Genomic DNA, 24802 nt, shown 5'->3' with positions numbered 1-24802 from the left:
CGAGAAGATAAAGAAAATAAGAAGGATGATACCAGATCATCTCATCTCATGAAAAATGTCCAAAGGGAATGTGGCCATTGGGAATTTGTAACTAAGGTGAGACTTTTATTTTATTTCATTTTTTGGTTTTTTTTATTTACATTTTAAATATTATCCTTTTTCCGGTTTCCCTTCCAGAAACCTGCTATCCCATACCCTTCCTTGCATCTATGAGAATGGTCCCTCACACAACTCCCTCCCACCTCCCCACCCTGATATTCCCCTACACTGGGGCATCAAGCCTTGGCAGGACCAAGGGTATCTCCTACCACTGATGTCCAACAAGGTCATCCTCTGCTACACATGCGCTTAGAGCTACAGGTCCATCCCTGTGTATTCTTGGGATGGTCATTTAGTCCCTGAGAGCTCTGGGGAATCTGGTTGGTTGATATTGTTGTTGTTCTTATGGGGTTTCAAACCCCTTCAGCTACTCAGACCTTTCTCTGACTCTTCCACTGGGGATTCCATTCTCAGTTCAATGGTTGGCTGCAAGCACCTGCCTCTGTATTTTTCAAGCTCTGGCAGAGCCTCTCAAGAGACAGCTATATCACGTTCCTGTCAGCATGCACTTCTTGGCATTCCATAATATTGTCTGGGTTTGGTGTCTGTATATGGGGCAGTCTCTGGATGGCCTTTCCTTCAGGCTTTGATCCACAGGTTGTCTCCATATTTCCTCCTGTGAATACTTTTGTTCCCACTTCTAAGAGGTTCTGAAGCACCCACAGTTTGGTCTTCCTTCTTCTTGAGCTTCATGTGGTTTGTGAATTGTATCTTGGTTATTCCAAGCTTTGGGCTAATATCCACTTATCAGTGAGGACATACTGAGTCTGGTCTTTTGTGATAGAGTTGCTTCACTCAGGATGATATTTTCAAGTTCCTTGCATTTGCCTAAGAATTTCCTGAAGTCATTGCTTTTAAGGAATTGAGACTCTTATGAGACAAGCAGTGCTCTAAGTGGTCCTCACTAGATATCTTGGGTAGTAGTCAGTAATACCTAACAGAATTTATATGATGAACCTCTCAGTCAACATAAAAGTGATTTATTAGAATGATTATAAGCTATGAACCAACTAATTCAACAACGACTGATTAAAAAATGGAGAATAGGGTTCGGGTTATATCTGGATTAAATTTTTGGGTTAAAGTGTAATCTTCTTCCTCAAAGATATAGACTGAATTAAGCAGAAATCCCTCACAGATGTTTCCCCTATTTTTGGTTTTAGTTAATCCCAGATGAAGTCCAAGTTAAAAACTAAAAATAGCAATCATAATCATATTCCCCACTTCAATAATATTCTTGAGCAATTATTACACTGAAAGATCGAAAGGAAGAGATGAGTATAATGAAAAGATACATCTAGTTATCTCTAGACCTCAAGGTCATGATGACTTTTAAGGGGCTCTTTAGGACCATAGATTTCTCAAATATGACTAAATAACTTGTCTCTCACTTTTTGAGAGACATGGGGAGGAGTAAGAAACCAATTTCAAAAAATCTGTTCTTTCTCTAAAAGTGGAAATCAAATTTCAAATAATTATGTATAATAGTAGTTGTTTCTGAAATGAATATAAGAGATGGTAAATGAGTGGTCTTTAAACAAAGTGGGAAAGGGGCCTAATACAGGAAACACATTGGAACTGACAGAAAGAGTTTTTCCCAGGCCATTTAATTTTGGTCTTGAACTTTTTCAGATCACTTCTTGGTCCATCCATGCATTGTGAGATGGAAAAACCTTCCTCCCTTTAAACAGGAGAATACACGGAAGACCACTATATGCACTTGTTTGTAAATAACAACTAGAAGCATCCGATTACTTTCAAAGCAAAAATGCTTTATTTTATGATTTGAAGTTTCTCCTTGTGTCAGAGAAGCAGGGTTGAGGGCAGCAATACTAGGAAACAGGAACAACAAAGCTTCTGTTTATTTAAGCCTTTGAGGTTTTCATAACATCAGCTTCAATAGTCCTGTCTCTATTTAGGATCACTTCTGGGTACTTCATAGTTGTTCTTATGCACTTTAAATATTTTAATCCACAATATTTTACTATATATTTTCAGACTACTATGAGGGGAATGTTTTCTCAGATTTTTTCTCAGTATTTTATTGGTTCAAAGGGAGGCCACTGACTCAGGTATGTTCACTTTGCATTCTACTGCTTTTATGCATGCATTTATCAGACTTACGAGATGTGATACATTTTTAGAATTTGTAAAATAGCATCATATCATCTGCAGATGAGAACATTTTCACTCTCCCTTTTCCATTTGTATTCCTTTGATCTTCTTCAGTTGTCTTATTGTTCTAAGACTTCAAATGCTTTACTGAATAGGTATGAAAACAATGCATATTCTTGTCTTGTTCGTGATTGTAGTGGAATCGCTTTGAATTTTTCTCTCCTTAACATGATGCTAGCTGTGTGCTTGTTTTACATTACCTGTATTATGTTGAAATATATCCTCGATATCCACAGCTTCTCCAGGACCTCTGTCATGAATGAATGTTGGATTTTCTCAGAGGCCATTTTTTTGCACTTAATAAGATGATGGTGTCTTTTGTGCCTTTTGTGATTTTATGTAGTAGAATACATTTGTTGATTTATCTATGTTAAATCAAACTTGTATGTCTGGGTTTAAGAAAACTTACCTGGTTGAAGATTATTTTTTTTAGTGTGATCTGAAATTTGTTCACAAGGATTTTATTGAGAATATGTGTGAATAGGTGGAAATTGGTCTGTAATTCTCTCTATCTTCCTCTCTTTCACTGTCAATCATCTATAATTCTCTCTCTCTCTTTCTCTCTCTCTCTCTCTCTCTCTCTCTCTCTCTCTCTCTCTCTCTCTCTCTCTCTGCCAATTATCTTAGGGTAATACCAGATTCACAAAAGAGTTTTAATGTATGCAATCCTTTTTTCTATTTTATGGAATAATCTAAAGAAGGTTAAATGCTCTATAAATGTCTCATCAAAGTATAAAGCTGAATCCATGGGGTCCTATGATCCTTTAGGTGTGAGATTTTAAATACCTGCCTCTATGTCATTGGTTAGTATGACAGAATTTAAAGTATGCACATTGTGTTGATTTAATATTGGTATATCATATACATCCAATAAATCATCAATACTTTAGAAGAATATTCTAGTTTGGTGGAATGTAAATTTTAAAGGTCTCATGTTTTTTTCAGTGTCCCTTTCTTCTCTTTAATTTTATTAATTTCATTCTTTTCTTTCTTTTGCCTAACTTGGCCGGAAGGTGTAACAATCTTGTTAAAATTTTAAAAGAACCAACTCTTCCTTTCATTTATGCTTTATATTTTTGTTCCTGTTTTACTGCTTTCAACCTGATGAATTGGATATCTATGCTAGATTCCTCACACAAGGCTCAAAGGCCATCATGAAAGATGGGGCAAAGAGACTGTAGGTGCCCCAAGTCAGGAAGGATGATTGGAAAATAGTGTCTTCTGGATATGACAGGAGTGCTGCCCTCATGCCACATAGCAGCTGTGGTTCCCTGCAGAGCTTCAAGCCAGTCAACAGTCAAGAAGGAAGGCCCAAGAGCTCCTACTCCTAACTGACATACTGTGGACAGTTAGTGTCTTCTGGTGGAGGGTTGAACAATTCTCTGTAAGGGCTTATCATGGGGCTATTAAACAATAATTTAATGTAGTAGAGATACAAATGTAGGATTCAAAGAAATAGAAAGTAATGTGGGTGGAAATTGGGAGGAATAACATCAAAATATATTGGTGAAAATTCTCAAACAAAAAATATAAAGTATATTCATCAATATTATGGATATAGAAAATGCTTCATTATATAGGGTTGCTTTATTAAGTGACTTTAATGAAATTTGTTAACTACAAAATGTCTGCCAATTCTGTGAGATCAATGATAGAGTACTATCTAATTTGTCATTAATACATTTTTAAAGTTCCCATTTACAAAACTAGTAAAACATTATTTCCAGGTACACATGCAACAATGGGCTAATATAAAAATATATTCCAAAAACTAAAACATTATATATCAAGAAAAAATAATTAAAATGAGCTAAGTATCTAAACAAAACTAATTCACAATAGAAGAAACTCAAATGACTGAGGAACTCATAAAAAATATTCAACATCCTTGTTCATCACAGGGATGCAAATCAAAATTACTCTGAGATCGCTTTTCACACTTGTCAGAATGGCTAAGGTTAATAACTCATGTGACAACTTACTGGGTTATGAAGCAAGGGAAACATTCATATTCTCCTAGTGGGAATGCAAACTTCTACAGCAACTTTGGAAATCAGTATTATGGCTCCTCAGGAGAGTGGGAATTGGTATATCTTAAGGTACAACTCCAGGGCCTATGTCCAGATGTCGATTCATCCTAGTATAGAGACCCTTGCTGAACCATGTTCACTGAATCTCCATTATAATACTCGGAATTTGGAAATTTCCAAGTAATCCCTTAACAGATGAATGCATAAAGAAATGTGGTGCATTTACAGATTGAATTGCTGCTTAACAGCTACAAAAGGAAAAAAGGAAACATGATTTTCTAGGAAAACGAATGGAGCTAGAAAAGAGGTAATGCAGACCAAAAAAGACAAATGAGGTTGGGGATTTAGCTCAGTGGTTAGAGCACTTGCCTAGCAAGTGCAAGGTCCTGGGTTTGGTCCCCAGCTCCAGAAAAAAAGAAAAAAGAAAAAAAAAAGAAAAGACAAATAGGATAGATATTCACTTAAGTGTGGATGCTAGCTGTTAATTTTTCAACCTGTGTAACTATATGTTTAGTATACTGTAAGAGATGAGGGAAGTGGGGCCAACTGCCCTAATTTTGGGGAGTACTAATGGATTGATGAGGGACAGTGTCAGGAACAGGAACGTCAAATGTGAAGAGACAGGGAAGAGGGCAACAATGGAGGGAATATAGAGAGTGACAGCCAAAATTGAGGAACATTTGAAGCATTGTATGGAAACCTAATGGAGTAGAAACACTAATTTTTTTATTAAGGGAATGAATGATTTATTATAGGTATAAGGACAGAAGATAAAATATTGATTGAGTTTGTGTATATGAAATTTCAAGAGTAAGTCACAATAGTTATGGATTTTAACTTTCAATGAACCTCTGTGATCTAGTCCTTATGGAGACATATGTGAACATTTCTGTTGAAATCATATATATATATATATATATATATATATGTATATATTATATATAATTATATATGTTATATGAATATATGATATATATATATTATATATCATATATTCATATATATAATATATTCATATATATATCATTTCTTCCTTGAACACACCTCCATGCCATCTGGATCCTCCTTGTTTCAAATAGGGTACCCCTCCATCTACCGACCCACTTCCACTTCACCCCTCTAACAACACTCTTCTCTAGGACACCAACTTTCCATAGAACCAATTGCCTCCCTTCCCAGAGATTGCAGATGAAGCAGTTGTCTGTAGCAGGAGCCATGAACTGGCCCATATATACTGTTTAGTTGGTTGTTTAGTCGCTAGGAGCTCTGAGGGCTCCAGTTAGTTGATACTGTTGTTTTTCATATTGGGCTCCAATCCCTTTCAGCTCTTTCAGGCTTTCCCCTAACTCTTCCATATGGCCCCAGGCTCAGTCCAGTGGTTGGCTGTTTGTGCATCTGTCTCAGTCAGGTGCTAGCAGAGTCTCTCAGAGGATATTCATATCAGGCTCTTGTCTGCAACACATCTTAGCATCAGGAATAGTGCCAGGATTTGGTGTCTGTAGGTGGAAGAGTTCTCATGTTGGAGTGGTCTCTGGAAGGCCTTTCCTTCAGACTCTGTTCCTTTTTTGTCCTTAGATTTTCTTTTTTAAATTATTTTTACTATCCCATTTTAAATTTTTTTTTGAAAAAGTCAAATGGTTGGTGGTTTTTTTTTTGCCACATAATGGGAGCATTCAATCCCATTATGTCCAAGCATGTCACAGTGACTGGAGTTCAGAGGTCTGAGCATACATATAAATATGCACTATAATTACATAGTACATATATGTTTGATAAATCTATACATTTACACCTACTCTCTTAGGGTTACTCTTTCTGTGACCAAACACCATTTCTTTCTTATTCATCTCCAGTTCTCAAATTTAAACCATAAATAAACATAAAGGTCCCAGACTTTACAAATTCAAGCACATTAAAATTTCAATCTCTTTAAAATATCTAATCCCTCTAAAAATACAAAGTTTCCTTTAAAAGTTCAGCCTTTCAGCTGCAGGCTCCTTTTGATGGGGACAATTCCTGGTTAAAGTTTTGAGAAGGGTGGGCTGCTACATCCTCCTACAGGAGGCAGCCTCTGCGCTCTATTCCCTGTTGCTTGGTATTTTGGCCAATGTCATCCCTGTAAGGTTGTGGGAGCCCCTTGCATCCCTGGCATCTGGGACTTTCAAGTGGTTACCCAAGTAACCACTGATGCTTGTGGTTTATCTTTTCCTGATTTAACTTCGATACCTCGTATTTGTCTAAAAAACTGCCCATTTCCTCCAGATTTTTGAGTTTTGTTGAATATAGGCCTTTGAGGTAGGATCTGATGATTTTTTTAAGTTCCTCTAATTCCATTGTAATGTCTGCCTTACCATTTCTGATTTTGTTAATTTGGACACATTCTCTGTGCCTTCTGGTTAGTCTGGATAAGGTTTTATCTACCTTGTCTATTTTCTTAAAGAAACAGCTTTTGGTTCTGTTAATTCTTTGTTTAGTCCTTTTTATTTCTACTTAGTTGACTTCCACCCTGAGTTTGATTATTTCCTGCCTTCTACTCCTCCTGGGTGTATTTCCTTCTTTTTGTTCTAGAGCTTTTAGGTGTCCTGTCAAGCTGCTGATGTATGCTCTCTCCTGTTTGTTTCTGCAGGCACTCAAAGCTATGAGTTTTCCTCTTAGTACAGCTTTCATTGTGTCCCATAAGTTTGAGTATGTTGTACCTTAATTTTCATTAAATTCTAAGAAGTCTTCAACTTCTTTGTTTCTTTCTTTCTTTCTTTCTTTCTTTCTTTCTTCCTTCATCAAGTTATCATTGAATAGAGCATTGTTCAACTTCCATGTATATGTGGGTGTTCTTTCCTTATTGTTACTGAAGACCAGCCTTAGTTCATGGAGGTCTGATAGGATGCATTGAATTATTTCTATCTTTTTGTATCTGTTGAGGTCTGTCTGTTTTGTGACAGATTATATGGTCAATTTTGGGGAAGGTTCCATGAAGTGTTGAGAAGAAGATATATTCTTTTGTTTTAGGATGGAATGTTCTATAAATATCCATAAAGTTTATTTGGTTCATAACTTCTGTTGGTCTCTCTATGTCTCTGTTTAATTTCTGTTTCCATGATCTGTCCATTGATGAGAGTGGGGGGTGAAATCTCCTATTATTATTGTGTGTGGTGAAATATGTTGCTTTGAGCTTTAGTAAGGTTTCTTTTACGTATGTAGGTGCATTGAGCTTGTATTTGGAGCATTGAGAGTTCATCTTGGTGGATTTTTCCTTTGATGAATATGAAATGTCCTTCCTTATCTTTTTTTATGACTTTTGGCTGAAAGTTGATTTTATTCGATATTAGAATGGCTACTCCATCTTGCTTCTTTGAACCATTTGATTGGAAAGTGGTTTTCCAGCCTTTTACTCTGAGGTGGTGTCTGTCTTTGTCTTTGAGGTGTGTTTCCTGTAGACAGTGAAATTCTAGATCCTCCTTATGTATCCAGTCTGTTAATCTGTGTCTTTTTATTGGGAATTGAGTCCATTGATGTTGAGAGATATTAAGGAATAGTGATTGTTGCTTCCTGTTATTTTCATGTTTGGAGGTGAGATTATGTTTGTGTGCTTCTCTTCTTTTGGTTTTGTTGCAGGGAGGTGACTTTCTTGCTTTCTCTAGGGTGTAGTTTCCCTCCATGTATTGGGCTTTGTCATTTATTATCTTTTGTAGGACTGGATTGATTTACAAAGATATTGTGTAAATACGGTTTTGTCATGGAATATCTTGGTTTCCCCTTCAATGTTACTTGAGAGTTTTGCTGGATATAGTAGCCTGGGCTGACATTTGTATTCTGTTAGGGTCTGTATGACGTATGTCTAGAATCTTTTGGCTTTCATAGTCTCTGATGAGAAGTCTCGTGTAATTCTGATAGGTTTGCTTTTATATGTTACTTGACCTTTTTCCCTTACTGCTTTTAATATTCTTTCTTTGTTGTTGTGCATTTGGTGTTTTGACTATTATGACATGGGAGGAATTTCTTTTCTAGTCCAATCTATTTGGAGTTCTATAGGCTTCTTGTATGTTTATGGGCATCTCATTCTTTAGTTTAGGCAAGTTTTCTTCTATAATTTTGTTGAAGATACTTCCTGACCCTTTAAGCTGGGAATCTTTGCTCTCTTCTATATCTATATTATCCTTAGATTTGATCTTCTTGTTTTATCCTGAACTTCCTGGATGTTTGGGTTAGGCAGTTTTTGCATTTTGCATTTTCTCTGATGGTTGTGTCAAGGTTTTCTATGGTATCTTTTGCTCCTAAGATTCTCTCTTCTATCTCTTATATTTTGTTGGTGATGCTGGCATCTATGATGCCTGATCTCTTTCCTAGGTTTTCTATCTCCAGGGTTGTCTCCTTTTGTGATTTCTTTATTGTTTCTATTTCCATTTTTACATCGTGGATGGTTTTGTTCAATTGCTTCACCTGTTTGTGTTTTCCTGTACTTCTATAAGGGATTTTTGTGCTTCCTCTTTAAGGGCTTCTACTTCTTTACCTGTGTTGCCCTGTATTTTATTAATAGAGTTACTTATGTCCTATTTAAAGTTCTCTATCATCATCATGACATGTGATTTTAAATTTAAATGTTTCTTTTCTGGTGTTTTGAGATATACAGTATTTGCTTTGGTAGGATAACTAGGCTCTGATGATGCCAAATAGTCTTGGTTTCTATTGCTTAGGTTCCCGTGCTTGCCTCTTGCCATCTGGTTGTCTCTGGTGTTAGTTGTTCTTGCTATCTCTGACAGTGGCTTGACCCTCCTATAAGCCTGTATGTCAGCACTCCTGGAGACTGGCTTTCTTCCAGAGGGATGTGGGTACAAAGACTTGTGTCACTCTTTCAGCTCCGGGTACAGGCAGAAACATGAGTATCCTGTCTGAGACTGCTCTTGGTTCCTGTGCCCAGAGGGCTCCAGGCAGATTCTTCTAAGGCCAGGAATGTGAGCAGAAGTGTGGGTCTCCCTTGTGCTCTCAGGATTGTCTGCACTTCTGAGAATCTAGCTCTCTTCCTCATGGGATCAGCATACAGGAAACGGTAGGACCGGGCCAGCTCCAGCTGCAGGTAAAAACCAACTCTTTTACACTTTTCATATTTTATATGCAGGAAGTTAGATTATGACCTCACTTAAGTCACAGAATTTGAGTTTTTAATTGGGGAGTGGATTTTTTATATTTATTATATAAACTGATTAAGTGTAGTCTGATTTTGAATTTTGTTTTATATTATATACTTTCTAAGTTTTTTGTCATTTCTATTATGCTTTATGTTTTATTTAAAGATTATGGCACTTTTATAGTACAGTGTTCAAAGTGTAGAGATTCTGATATTAATACACTAGCAATCAGGATCTTATAAACAAGTTAACTTGAATTTAGTAACAGAAAACATAACTGTCAAGTTAGTACAATGTTTAAAAGGTAGAAATTCAGATATTAATACAGTAGCAATCAGTATCTTATAAACATATAAATTAAGTTGAATTTTATAACAGAAAACAAACAATAACTTTCAAGTTGTTACTGATCAGAAATAGGAACTTCAATGCACATATTTTGATTCATCCAAATCTCCCATTTCCAGAAGTTCATAACTTTCTTCTTCCCAATGTGACATCCTGATGAGCAGCTAATATTCTTCAATTCAAATAAGAAGTCATGTGTCCATTGTGAATATTTAATTCCCACATCTTCCTGGATATATCTATTACTGAATGTGAACCTACATGATTGGTGTATAATTTATTTAAAATAAAATTAAGTTCTTACAGCTATTTCTTGAGCTTTTATGATGCAGATTTGTAACTACACAATACAGAGAAAATTTCACTATATGTAGATTATATTCCTTATATTGCTATATTTTGATAATTTCCTACCTTTTTTTTAGATTTATTCATTTATTATATATAAGTACACTGTAGCTGTCTTCAGATACACCAGAAGAGGGCATCAGATCTCTTTACAGATGGTTGTGAGCCACCATGTGGTTGCTGGGAATTGAACTCAGGACCTCTGGAAGAGCAGTCAGTGCTCTTAACCGCTGAGCCATCTTTCCAGCCCCAATTTCCTACCTTTTGTGCAGAAATAGAAAGCAGGAAAAGTTGGATTATATCTTCAAACCACTTGTTAAGATAAAATAATAGCAGATGACTATCTTTTAAATAAAGTATAACACTGTATTGTTGTCTTTTGACATGATGAGCAATTTGACAAGGAAATCTTTTCCTTTTGTATTAAAAGAAAAATGTCTAAAAAGGCAAGTATTTAAGGAAAAAATAAGTTTGGTTATAGTTCATCTTTATCAAATTGATTAATTTTGCCATTACCTGTTTTTTCTTGGTTCTTATAATGCCTTCACAAAATCTAACTAGTATTTGCTCTCTTTTATTAGTGTCATCCTGTATTAAATCACTCTGTTTACAATGCAGTTAGTTCTCTTATACTTGAAGAACAACTTCAACTGTTTCTCATTCCATTCTCATCATATTGATGGATTACAGACTGATACTTTTGCAGTTACTGAAAGCTTAGTCTTTTATCATTTCAAAGGAGGAAATTGATCGCATAAAAAAAAAAACAAGAAAATGCCATCAAACAGGTGAAGAAAACAAACAGAACTCTTCAAGACCTAAAAATGGGAATAGAAGCAGTAAAGAAAACACAATCAGGCTCTCTGCTCCCAAACCCTGTGGGGGAGAGACCTCACCGCCTGGACAGGTGGGCACTCCTGAGGCTGCAGATCATAAGAGACCACCAACACTGCTGACCCCTGCCCACATCCCTGGCCCAAGAGGAAACTGTATATGGACTCTGGGTTCGCCGTAGAGGAGGGCCCAGGAGCAGCAGGTCTGCTGCCTCTGAGACACCGCCAGAACATGAAGGGACCGACCACATACACAGTTCTCTGCACCCAAATCCCGTGGGAGGGAGAGATAAACCTTCAGAGAGGCAGACATGCCTGGGAAACCAGAAGAGACTGCACTCTGCACACATTACTGATTCCAGAGGAAAACACCAAACGCTATCTGGAACCCTGGTGCACGGAAGCTCCCAGAAAGGACAGCACAGATCTTCCTGGTGGCTGTCGCCAAGGAGAGCTCATAAGCAACACGCCACGAGCAAACTTGAGCCTCGGGACCACAGGTAAGACCAACTTTTCTGCTCCAAGCGACCTGCCTGGTGAACTCAAGACACAGGACCACAGGAACAGCTGAAGACCTGTAGATAGGAAAAACTACATGCCCAAAAGCAGAACACTCTGTCCCCATAACTGGATGAAAGAAAACAGGAAAATAGGTCTACAGCACTCCTGACACACAGGCTTATAAGACAGTCTAGCCACTGTCAGAAATAGCAGAACAAAGTAACACTAGAGATAATCTGATGGTGAGAGGCAAGCGCAGGAACCCAAGCAACAGACACCAAGATTACATGGCATCATCAGAGCCCAATTCTCCCACCAAAGCAAACACGGAATATCCAAACACATCAGAAAAGCAAGATCTAGTTTCAAAATCATATTTGATCATGATGCTGGAGGACTTCAAGAAAGATGTGAAGAACTCCCTTAGAGAACAAGTAGAAGCCTACAGAGAGGAATCTGAAAAATCCCTAAAAGAATTCCAGGAAAACACAATCAAAAGGTTGAAGGAATTAAAAATGGAAATAGAAGCAATCAAGAAAGAACACATGGAAAGAACCCTGGATATAGAAAACCAAAAGAAGAGACAAGGAGCTATAGATACAAGCTTCACCAACAGAATACAAGAGATGGAAGAGAGAATCTCAGGAGCAGAAGATTCCATAGAAATCATTGACTCAACTGTCAAAGATAATGTAAAGCGAAAAAGCTATTGGTCCAAAATATACAGGAAATCCAGGACTCAATGAGAAGATCAAACCTAAGGATAATAGGTATAGAAGAGAGTGAAGACTCCCAGCTCAAAGGACCAGTAAATATCTTCAACAAAATCATAGAAGAAAACTTCCCTAACCTAAAGAAAGAGATACCCATAAGCATACAAGAAGCCTACAGAACTCCAAATAGATTGGACCAGAAAAGAAACTCCTCCCGTCACATAACAGTCAAAACACAAAATGCAGAAAATAAAGAAAGAATATTAAAAGCAGTAAGGGAAAAAGGTCAAGTAACATATAAAGGCAGACCTCTCAGAATCACACCAGACTTTTCGCCAGAAACTATGAAAGCCAGAAGATCCTGGACAGATGTCATACAGACCCTAAGAGAACACAAATGCCAGCCCAGGTTACTGTATCCTGCAAAACTCTCAATAAACATAGATGGAGAAACCAAGATGTTCCATGACAAAACCAAATTTACACAATATCTTTCTACAAATCCAGCACTACAAAGGATAATAAATGGTTAAGTCCAACATAAGGAGGCAAGATATACCCTAGAAGAAGCAAGAAACTAATCGTCTTGGAAACAAAAAGAAAAGAAAAGCACTCAAACATAACCTCACATCCAAATATGAATATAACAGGAAGCAATAATCACTATTCCTTAATATCTCTCAACATCAATGGCCTCAACTCCCCAATAAAAACACATAGATTAACAAACTGGATACGCAACGAGGACCCTGCATTCTGCTGCCTACAGGAAACACACCTCAGAGACAAAGACAGACACTACCTCAGAGGGAAAGGCTGGAAAACAACTTTCCAAGCAAATGGTCGGAAGAGGCAAGCTGGAATAGACATTATAATATCAAAAAAGATAAGGAAGGACACTTCATATTCATCAAAGGAAAAATCCACCAAGATGAAGTATCAATGCTAAATATCTATGCCCCAAATACAAGGGCACCTACATACGTAAAAGAAACCTTACTAAAGCTCAAAACACACATTGCACCTCACACAATAATAGTGGGAGATTTCAACACCCCACTCTCATCAATGAACAGATCATAGAAACAGAAATTAAACAGAGACGTAGACAGACTAAGAGAAGTCATGAGCCAAATGGACTTAACGGATATTTATAGAACATTCTATCCTAAAGCAAAAGGATATACCTTCTTCTCAGCTCCTCATGGTACTTTCTCCAAAATTGACCATATAATTGGTCAAAAAACGGGCCTCAACAGGTACAGAAAGATAGAAATAATACCATGCATTCTATCAGACCACAACGGCCTAAAGCTGGTCTTCAATAACAATAAGGGAAGAATGCCCACATATACGTGGAAGTTGAACAATGCTCTACTCAACGATAACCTGGTCAAGGTAGAAATAAAGAAAGAAATTAAAGACTTTTTACAATTTAATGAAAATGAAGGTACAACATACCCAAACTTATGGGACACAATGAAAGCTGTGCTAAGAGGAAAGCTCATAGTGCTGAGTGCCTGCAGAAAAAAACAGGAAAGAGCATATGTCAGCAGCTTGACAGCACACCTAAAAGCTCTAGAACAAAAAGAAGCAAATACACCCAGGAGGAGTAGAAGGCAGGAAATAATCAAACTCAGAGCTGAAATCAACCAAGTAGAAACAAAAAGGACCATAGAAAGAATCAACAGAACCAAAAGTTGGTTCTTTGAGAAAATCAACAAGATAGATAAACCCTTAAGCAGACTAATTAGAGGACACAGAGAGTGTGTCGAAATTAACAAAATCAGAAATGAAAAGGGAGACATAACTACAGATTCAGAGGAAATTCAAAAAATCATCAGATCTTACTATAAAAACCTATATTCAACAAAACTTGAAAATCTGCAGGAAATGGACAATTTCTTAGACAGATATCAGGTACCAAAGTTAAATCAGGAACAGATAAACCAGTTAAACAACCCCATAGCGCCTAAGGAAATAGAAGCAGTCATTAAAGGTCTCCCAACCAAAAAGAGCCCAGGTCCAGACGGGTTTAGTGCAGAATTCTATCAGACCTTCATAGAAGACCTCATACCAATATTATCCAAAATATTCCACAAAAGTGAAACAGATGGAGCACTACCGAATTCCTTCTACGAAGCCACAATTACTCTTATACCTAAACCACACAAAGACCCAACAAAGAAAGAGAACTTCAGACCAATTCCGCTTATGAATATCGACGCAAAAATACTCAATATAATTCTAGCAAACCGAATCCAAGAGCACATCAAAACAATCATCTACCATGATCAAGTAGGCTTCATCCCAGGCATGCAGGGATGGTTTAATATACGGAAAACCATCAACGTGATCCATTATATAAACAAACTGAAAGATCAAAACCACATGATCATTTCATTAGATGCTAAGAAAGCATTTGACAAAATTCAACACCCCTTCATGATAAAAGTCCTGGAAAGAATAGGAATTCAAGGCCCATACCTAAAAAAAAGTAAAAGCCATATACAGCAAACCAGTTGCTAACATTAAACTAAATGGAGAGAAACTTGAAGCAATCCCACGAAAATCAGGGAATAGACAGGGTTGCCCACTCTCTCACTACTTATTCAATATAGTTCTTGAAGTTCTAGCCAGAGCAATCACACAACAAAAGGAGGTCAAGGGGATACAGATCGGAAAAGAAGAAGTCAAAATATCACTATTTGCAGATGATATGATAGTATATTTAAGTGATCCCAAAAGTTCCACCAGAGAACTACTAAAGCTGATAAACAACTTCAGCAAAGTGGCTGGGTATAAAATTAACTCAAATAAATCAGTAGCCTTCCTCTACACAAAAGAGAAACAAGCCAAGAAAGAAATTAGGGAAATGACACCCTTCATAATAGACCCAAATAATATAAAGTACCTCGGTGTGACTTTAACCAAGCAAGTAAAAGATCTGTACAATAAGAAGTTCAAGACTCTGAAGAAAGAAATTGAAGAAGACCTCAGAAGATGGAAAGATCTCCCATGCTCATGGACTGACAGGATCAATATAGTAAAAATGGCCATTTTACCAAAAGCGATCTACAGATTCAATGCAATCCCCATCAAAATACCAATCCAATTCTTCAAAGAGTTAGACAGAACAATTTACAAATTCATCTGGAATAACAAAAAACCCAGGATAGCTAAAACTACCCTCAACAATAAATGGACTTCAGGGGAAATCACTATCCCTGAACTCAAGCAGTATTACAGAGCAATAGTGATAAAAAAAACTGCATGGTATTGGTACAGAGACAGACAGATACACCAGTGGAACAGAATTGAAAACCCAGAAATGAACCCACACACCTATGGGCACTTGATTTTTGACAAAGGAGCCAAAACCATCAAATGGAAAAAAGATAGCATTTTCAGCAAATGGTGCTGGTTCAACTGGAGGTCAACATGTAGAACAATGCAGATCAATCCATGCTTATCACCCTGTACAAAGCTTAAGTCCAAGTGGATCAAGGACCTCCACATCAAACCAGATACTAATAGAAGAAAAACTAGGGAAGCATCTGGAACACATGGGCACTGGAAAAAGTTTCCTGAACAAAACACCAATGGCTTATGCTCTAAGATCAAGAATCGACAAATGGGATCTCATGAAACTGCAAAGCTTCTGTAAGGCAAAGGACACTGTGGTTAGGACAAAACGGCAACCAACAGATTGGGAAAAGATCTTTACCAATCCTACAACAGATAGAGGCCTTATATACAAAATATACAAAGAATTCAAGAAGTTAGATCGCAGGGAGACAAATAACCCTATTAAAAAATGGGGTTCAGAGCTAAACAAAGAATTCACAGCTGAGGAATGCCGAATAGCTGAGAAACACCTAAAGAAATGTTCAACATCTTTAGTCATAAGGGAAATGCAAATCAAAACAACCCTGAGATTTCACCTCACACCAGTGAGAATGGCTAAGATCAAAAACTCAGGTGACAGCAAATGCTGGCAAGGATGTGGAGAAAGAGGAACACTCCTCCATTGTCGGTGGGATTGCAGACTGGTACAACCATTCTGGAAATCAGTCTGGAGGTTCCTCAGAAAATTGGACATTGAACTGCCTGAGGATCCAGCTATACCTTTCTTGGGCATATACCTAAAAGATGCCCCAACATAAAAAAAAGACACGTGCTCCACTATGTTCATCGCAGCCTTATTTATAATAGCCAGAAGCTGGAAAGAACCCAGATGCCCTTCAACAGAGGAATGGATACAGAAAATGTGGTACATCTACACAATGGAATATTACTCAGCTATCAAAAACAATGACTTTATGAAATTCGTAGGCAAATGGTTGGAACTGGAAAATATCATCCTGAGTGAGGTAACCCAATCACAGAAAAACACACATGGTATGCACTCATTTATAAGTGGGTATTAGCCCAAATGCTTGAATTACCCTAGATGCCTAGAACAAATGAAACTCAAGATGGATGATCAAAATGTGAATGCTTCACTCCTTCTTTAAAAGGGGAACAAGAATACCCTTGGCAGAGAAAAAGATTAAAACAGAGGCAGAAGGAACACCCATTCAGAGCCTGCCCCACATGTGGCCCATACATATACAGCCATCCAATTAGACAAGATGGATGAAGCAAAGAAAAGCAGGCTGACAGGAACTGGATGTAGATCTCTCCTAAGAGACACAGCCAGAATACAGCAAATTCAGAGGCGAATGCCAGCAGCAAACCACTGAACTGAGAATAGGACCCCATTGAAGGAATCAGAGAAAGAATTGGAAGAGCTCGAAGGGGCTAGTGACCCCTTATGAACAACAATGCCAAGCAACCAGAGCTTCCAGGGACTAAGCCACTACCTAAAGACTATACATGGACTGACCCTGGACTCTGACCTCATAGGAAGCAATGAATATCCTAGTAAGAGCTCCAGTGGAAGGGGAAGCCCTGGGTCCTGCTAAGACTGAACCCCCAGTGAACTAGATTGTTGGGGGGGGAGGGTGGCAATTGGGGGGAGGATGGGGAGGGAACACCCATAAAGAAGGGGAGTGGGAGGGATTAGGGGATGTTTGTCCGGAAACCAGGAAAGGGAATAACACTCGAAATGTAAATAAGAAATACTCAAGTTAATAGAAAAAAAAGAAAAGAAAAAAAAAGAAAAGAAAAGAAAACACTATCAGAGGGAATCCTGAAAATGGAAAACCTAGGAAAGAGACCAAGAACAAAAGAAACAAGCATCACCAACAGGATACCAGAGATGGAAGAGAGAATGTCAAGCATAAAAGATACAATAGAAGAAATTGATACAATAGACAAAGAAAATGTTAAATATAAAATAAAAATTCATGACACAAAATATCCAAAGAAAATCTGTGATGCTATGAAAAGATCTAACCTCAGAATAATAGAATAGAAGATGAAGAGTCCCAGTTCCAAGAACCAGAAAATATTCTCAAAATCATTGAAGAAAATTTCCCCAAACTAATGCAAGAGATGCCTATAAAGAAACCAAAAATTTACAGAACACTAATTACATTAGAGCAGAAAAGAAAATCCTTTCACTACATGATAATCAATACCCTAAATTTACAGAACAAATAAAGATATTAAAGGGAAAGGGGACAAGTAACATACAAAGGCAGAGGCAGACCTACCAGTATTATGCCCGACTTCTCAACAGAGCTTCTGAAGCTAGAAGGGCCTGGACAGTAAACTTACAGCCTCTAAGAAACCAGTTACCAACGTTGACTACTACAACGTTGACACAGCAAAACTCTCAATCACCATAAATGAAGAAAACAAGATACTGTAAGACAAAACAAAATTTAAGCAGTATCCGTTCACAAGTTCAGCCATGCAGAAAATACTTGAAGCAATTCTCCAACACAAGGAGGTTAACTATACACAGGAAATAAATAATTCCAAACCAGCAAAAACACAAAACAACATAAGGAAAGAACACACAAACACATACACACACACACACACACACACACACACAAACACCACCACCACCACCACCACCACCACCACCAACAACAACAACAACATCAAAATAACAGGAATTAATAGTCATTGGTCATAATAGCTCTCAAAATCAATGGACTCAACTCACCCATAAAGTGACACTGGCTAAGAGACTGGATGTGAAAACAGGACCCAGTCTTCTGCTGCTTACCAGAAACACACCCTAGCAACAAAGATACAGATTACCTCAGAGCAAAGGCCTGGGAAAAAATTTTCTCAGAAAAAGGATGCAAGAAACAAGCTGGAGAAGCCATTCTAATATCTAATAAAATAGACTTTCAACTAAATGTAATCAAAAGAAATGGGGAAGAATACTTCATGTTCATTAAAGGAAATATCATGTTCATCGAAGGAAATATCTACCAAGATGTCTTAATTCTGAACAACTGTGTTGCAAATGCAAGAGTACCCACACTCATAAAAGAAACATTGCTAAAGCTTAAACTACACATCAAACACAGCAGACTTTGCCACCTTAGAGCATTTTTGGGTGAAGAGGATATAAATAAAGGTACAGACATGATTAATAAGTGCACCGAATAATCATTTGGAAGGCACTGGTCGGTTTGATTAAAAGAGGAAAGGAAGATAAAGAAAGCACAATAGACAACTGTGAGTTGTAATTGTGAATAGAGACCCTATCAAGATAAAGATGCAGATTTAGAAGACCTTTGAGAAGATGGTGGAGTGGGCATAGTAATACAAGCCCTACAAGAGGATTTATGGCTAAAAGGTTGGGGAAATCACAATTCTGTGTCTATGGAATGGTGTGGGGACTAGAAGGAGAGGAGAGGTAACATAAGTAAATAACAAAGAATCGTGGAAGATTGGGACTTTTATTCCTGAAAATACTAACAGTTCTGTAAGAGTTTGAACAAAGGACTCAGGTGATAGAATATGTTTTGAGATAATTCCTTGAAAGATAACTCAAGTTCACAAATTAAAAAGTAGGTTAGAGGTAGACAGAAATAAGTGAGAGTAATTTTTTTGTAATCCAGGAAAGCATAGATGACAAATTTAGAATTTCAAGCACAGAAACAGTTACTAGTTGAGTCGGAAATGTACTTTGAAGGTTGAGTCAGTAAAGATTATCTGACGTTTTGATGTAGATGTAAAGTAAAAATGAAATTTAATATAATCTCAATGAATATAAAGGAACAGATAAGATGGGTGGATTACTATATCTAAGATGGGGAAGAGGGGAAAGAGGAAATTATGACTGAGATGGCAAGGATCAGAAAATCTGTTTCTGGGCATTTATATGGAATTGTCAACTAGTAAAGTAATAAATTGGATGTACTGGTCTAGAATTTAAAATAGCTCTGAATTAGGAGTAGAAATTTGAAACTGTCAGTGCAGAGAAGACATTTAAAGTCCTAGAAATAAATTATCACTTTGTGAAATGCCCCAGAAAACTTTTTAAAAGGAGAATTTACAATGGCCCATCCAGAACCTCTTCACACACATTCCACCTGGATGTTCTGCTGATTTACATGCTCTCCAGGTCTTGGCACCGGGGCCCAGATCAGGTGCACCTGTTGGCACTGACTATTTGGCAGGTGCATATCAACAGCCATGAGGAAGTCACAGAGATGGCAGATTTGGCTCTGAGCACTTGAACCAATTATATACACCCCAGTCTTGGCAGGTTCTCCAGAACAAAGGCAGGGGGCTGCCAAGCTCCCACCTTGATAGTGAGAAGGCACACCATGACTTGACTAATGAGGATGCTGCACTCCAAAAACAGTCTGTCTTATCAGTTTATGACCAAAAGGGAAAATAACACTGAGAAATCTATAGAGCACCTTCAAATATGTTTATTATAAAATGTCAAATATCCTACTAATAACTAAATACTGATTGCTAATGTCTAAGTATTTTCCAAAAAAACAAAAGCCATAATAAACATGATCTGGGTAGCAAGGGAAATAACAGAGGAAAGCAGAAATGATTCAAGAATAGAAAAGATTGGAGAGGATCCATGTTCTGGAAAACATTACAGTATTGTTGGCTTTACCTACACAGATTGTGGGTTTAAGTGAATTCAAATTCATGATGGGAGAGGGGAAGAGTCCAAAAGCAAGTAGAACTGAGGTTCAAAGTCACCTGAGAATGGATGTGCCTAAGTCCAGCAGTCAGCACTGAATGTACAGCATAGACCTGTGCTTACTGTAGCCTGATATATGTTGGCTCTGGCTTAAGGTGGCATCTGGCAAGGAGTCCCTGACTCAACCTTTCCCAACTGTCACTAAAAGTGTCTATGAACAGCCTCAGAAAAAACATCAAAATTCAAATCCAAGCCACAGAGAGTCAGTTTTAAAGCTACACAAGAAGCTATGTCAGGAGAAGAGAGTCCACAAATACAAAACCAAAGAGGTTGGACACAACAGTTTACCTTCTCTGTTTGATGGCAGGTACAATGGCATCTCTCTCACATCATAGGGTTCCCAGACCTTGGAAGGCAAGACTGTAACTAAAAGAATCTGGAAGCTTTCTGACTATGAGATGTTTGCCTTCTGAAGCATCCTGAGCAGTCTTTCATCTTCTCATATCTACCACCCATCAAGATTAAAGGAAAAAACTCGTAAGCATTCAGTTCACCTTTCCAGAGATATGACTGTGTACATGCGTCCTCCCTCCCTACCCCCTCTCTCATACTCCAATTCTACTCTCATTTTCATCCCCTCTGTTTTATTTTGCCTTTAGTTCAGCTCCTGCCACACTCAACTGTATTCGTTGCTTGGTTTTCGTCCTTTCTTCCTTTTTTATGTTCAGTTAACACATAATTATATCTATTCATAAGGAAGTTTGATATTTTAATACATGCTTACCATGTGGAATGATCCAATCAGTGCAATTAGCACATCCATCACCTTATACGCTCCTCTTATCTTTGTGGTAAAAACATTCAAAATTCTCTCTTCTATCTATTTTGACATACATAGTAAATTATTGTCAACTACAGTCACCTTCCTGCGCTCCAGAAAACTAAAACTTAATACTCCTGTCTAATTGTAATTTTGTACCACCTCCTCCTACCCTCCCTAATGAGACAGTCACCAAGAATCAAGGTCACATGATACTGAGCTTGAAAAGCATCACTAACAAGAGTAGGCACTGAGTTGACTGGTGTTCAGGGACCAGCCTCTAGGTCCTAGGAATCAAGAGCTTTTCCTAGACAAAGGCAGATTACAGCAGGAGATACACAGCTAGGAATCACCCTGATTGTAGCCATGAGACACCTGGTCAAATAAAACTAGTTACAAGACTGGACTGAGAATCTCCTGATTTAATTTAGTGATAACCTTCTCCATGTCAGAGCCTATGAGTAAGGAATAGATGCAAGAATATAAGAGGACAGGAAGGTTGAGCCAAGCCAGACCCTCAGTGGTTCTCTACTGCTAAATGATAAATTGCACACTCCCTCACCTGCCTCAGGGAGCCCTGGAAGATCTGGTTCTGCCTGTCATTCCTAAAGACCCCTATAGACACATGATTCATTACACTGAATCAGATTCACCCACAACTAACTTCTGCCCAAAGCACTCAATGATTCTTTCTTCTCACTGATAGTGAAAATGAGATGTGTATCATCCTCCTACACTTCATTCTTGCTACTTGGCACCTACCACCTTCTGCAAAGTCAGTGCCTTTCACAGATCCAGCTCACAGAAGACAGAGATGCGGACTAAAGGATACAGGGAACTGTGTGTGAACTCTGCTAAGCTGTTGAAAATCATTAGCATGACTTGTAAGTGGGGCTAGGGAATTTCTTGGTACAAAGAATTGAAGAGGCCTTGAGGACTAGGGCTTGAACTTTGACTGTTTTTCATTTCAGCCTATAAATCTATATACCTTTCCTAGAAATTTCCATCTTCTCTATCTTTAAGGTAGGAAGATGACAGGTGCCACAGGCTGTCACTGAGGAATGTTTATGAAAAGAACCCAGGGCTTAAAATGTGTGACACTTGAGTGTAATTTTTTAACTCCAAGAGACAGCGCATATGAAAAATATTTTCTTATTTTATTACCTCTGTGTATAAATAAATAGATATGAGGCAATTTGATTTATTGGGAAAACCATAAGCTTGGATTAACTGACTTGGTTTCAAATTCTAGCTCTGCTATTTAGTGAGGAAGTGGGGTAAAGGGTTATAAAATTGAGATCTTGTACTATATCCCACAGAGTTATAAGAATCATTGACAAATCAGTGGACCATACCTCATTCTCACCTGGGCTGATACCATGTATTAAATTAATATATATCCCATCTTCCTGCATCAGAAATTATCCTTTGCCCTTCTATGGCATGCTTTATTCTAACATCTCAAGATCATTTCTTTTAATGTTTTCAAAATTTGTTATTTTATTTTATGTGTATGGGCATTTTGCCTATATGGATATTTGGGTACCATGCATGTGTCTGGTACACAGGATCCCTAGAACTGGAGCTACAGATGGCTGGGAGCTGCCTCGTTGTTGCTGAAAATTGAACTCTGCCCTCTAGAAAAACAGTGCTTTTAACCACTGAACCATCTTTCCAGTCCTAGAGGATCATTATTTAACATGAAATTAAATTCATAGCAGGCCACAAACTTCCATAAGAAAGTTGCCTTTATTTATTTACTATTGAATCAAGAAGGTGACTGCTGACATCCATCACTGGCTACAGCCAAGGATGTTAATTTTCATTCCAGATCCAAAGATGCTGTGAAATGCTTTAGAGATCGCTGGTGCCTTTAGCCTTTGTGTCTTTTGAAGGTTGTATGTTACTTCCAAATGCATTGTGATAGTGAAAGGTGGGGTCTATAGGATCTGATAAAGTGACATAGGCTCCTCCTTGTGAATAATCAGGAGGCTGGGTTGATTACCATGGGAATGATTTTGTAATGCAAAGATATATTGTCACCTCTTTAAGCTCTCTTGATAATTTTCTGTGTTAAAATGCATAAGACCTCCACCCCTAGAAGAATTGCAGATATGGCTGCTGTGACACATGTATGTCAACAGGTGGCAGAGCGTACAGAGGTCATGTCTATGCTTGGTGTTCTGAAGATGAATATTTGAGTAATTAGTGGCATAGCATTCCCTGGAAAAAATGACATTGAGGTGACCGCCACTCTGGCACCACACAGGCCCACGGGGGGCCTGGAGAGACAGACCATGCTGGAGATGACCCCTGTCCTGTGCATGATCAAGCATATCACCCCTGAGACCATGTCTGAGACAACGCAGACTCTCAGAGACCCCAAGCACCACTGAGAGGATCAAGTAAGTGGTGGAGAAATAGAAGAGAAAAAGAAACAAAAGAATATGGGCGCAATGAAGAGAGGCAGAACTGGAGACCGGAGGGTAGTGAGGTAGTGCTTAATGTAAGCAGCAGGTGATGCCACCTGGGTCCATGGTGGGATCCAAGCCTAGGCTACCACCAGGACCCATATCTTGGTTCGTGGTCCTGCAGTAGCAGAGATATGTTACAACAAGAGGCCAGGAAGATATCCCTGGTCTGTGCTGATGCCCAAAACCATATGGATGTCTACAGGCTGTGTAGAACTGGTCCCACCCCTCACAATGGCATTGTGGGAGAGTTGGCCTTGGCTGCATAAGAGTAGGAGAACTGACCCTACCCCTAGCCAGCTACAGTCCTGCAGAGAGTGGCACGACACATTTCAGGAGTTGTGAGTGGGCCAGCACACTAGGATATGAGTATGGGAGACCTGGCCCTGCTATTCATTTCCTGTGCAACGGCATGGACAAGGGGGAGATACCCTCCTATCTTCAGTCCCCCTTGACCCTCACCACCTGCATCAATCTGGACACCTGGCTCTGGGTTCATGAGAGGAGAGCTGTCCCTGCCCCTCATCAACTGCAACACTTGAGAAGATAGGCCCTGCACATCACATGGGCAACACAGTAGAGCTGACACTGGATGTGGGGTTTGTGGATGAGCTGGGCCCAAAGGTGTGAGTGTGGGAGAGTTGACCCTGCCTCTTGTCTGCTGTGCAGTGGCATCAGCAAGGGATAGATCCCTTCTCCTCCCTTTTGTTCTCACTATTTATGGCAGGCAGGTGGACCCGGGGTTATGAGAGTGAGAGAACTGACCATGTCCCTTCTCACTAGCTGCAACCCTAAGGAGAATGGCCCCTGAACCTCACCTGGGCATCAAAGTAGATTTGGCCCTGGTAGAAAGTTCCTGGTAAGCCTTCCTCTAGGGCATGCAAACAGGAGAACAAGTGGGCTGACAATCTCAGATAGCTCTCAGGGCCAGACCCAGGGCTTTGAATTGGCCCACCCCAGCATCTAGTCTATCAGTGAACTGCTGGAGTGCATGAGAGGCATAGTCCCACAGGTCTAAAATTATGGGATTGCTATGACACAGGGCAACAGCAGAATATCTGAAAGGAATCCCAATGAGGTTCCAATATTGATGGAGTAACAGAACTCAGAAGCCTTGTACCAGACGAATGAATCATTGCAATGAACATTTGCAAGCAAACAAGTGTGGACAAAATGGTATCCTGTGGAAAACACTGTGACACACTACAGCTCACAATGAGATTTGTTTTTCTCTGTTGGGGTGGGAGGTTGCAAGGATGTA

At 38.6% G+C, this 24802-nt stretch overlaps 1 non-coding gene across 1 annotated transcript; it reads left to right on the top strand.

The window, feature by feature from the left end:
• Positions 1–23160: 23160 nt before the first annotated feature.
• On the top strand, positions 23161–23291 carry LOC120097616 (small nucleolar RNA SNORA17). The gene has a single exon (XR_015640569.1). It is a non-coding gene; the product is annotated as a small nucleolar RNA SNORA17 (small nucleolar RNA).
• The last annotated feature ends 1511 nt before the right edge of the window (positions 23292–24802 follow it).

The sequence above is a fragment of the Rattus norvegicus genome, chromosome 16 (assembly GCF_021556685.1).
Source record: "Rattus norvegicus strain SHRSP/BbbUtx chromosome 16, alternate assembly SHRSP_T2T, whole genome shotgun sequence".
Taxonomy (NCBI): domain Eukaryota; kingdom Metazoa; phylum Chordata; class Mammalia; order Rodentia; family Muridae; genus Rattus; species Rattus norvegicus.
Note: the sequence above shows the minus strand (reverse complement) of the source record. Positions and strands in the feature narration are given on the sequence as shown.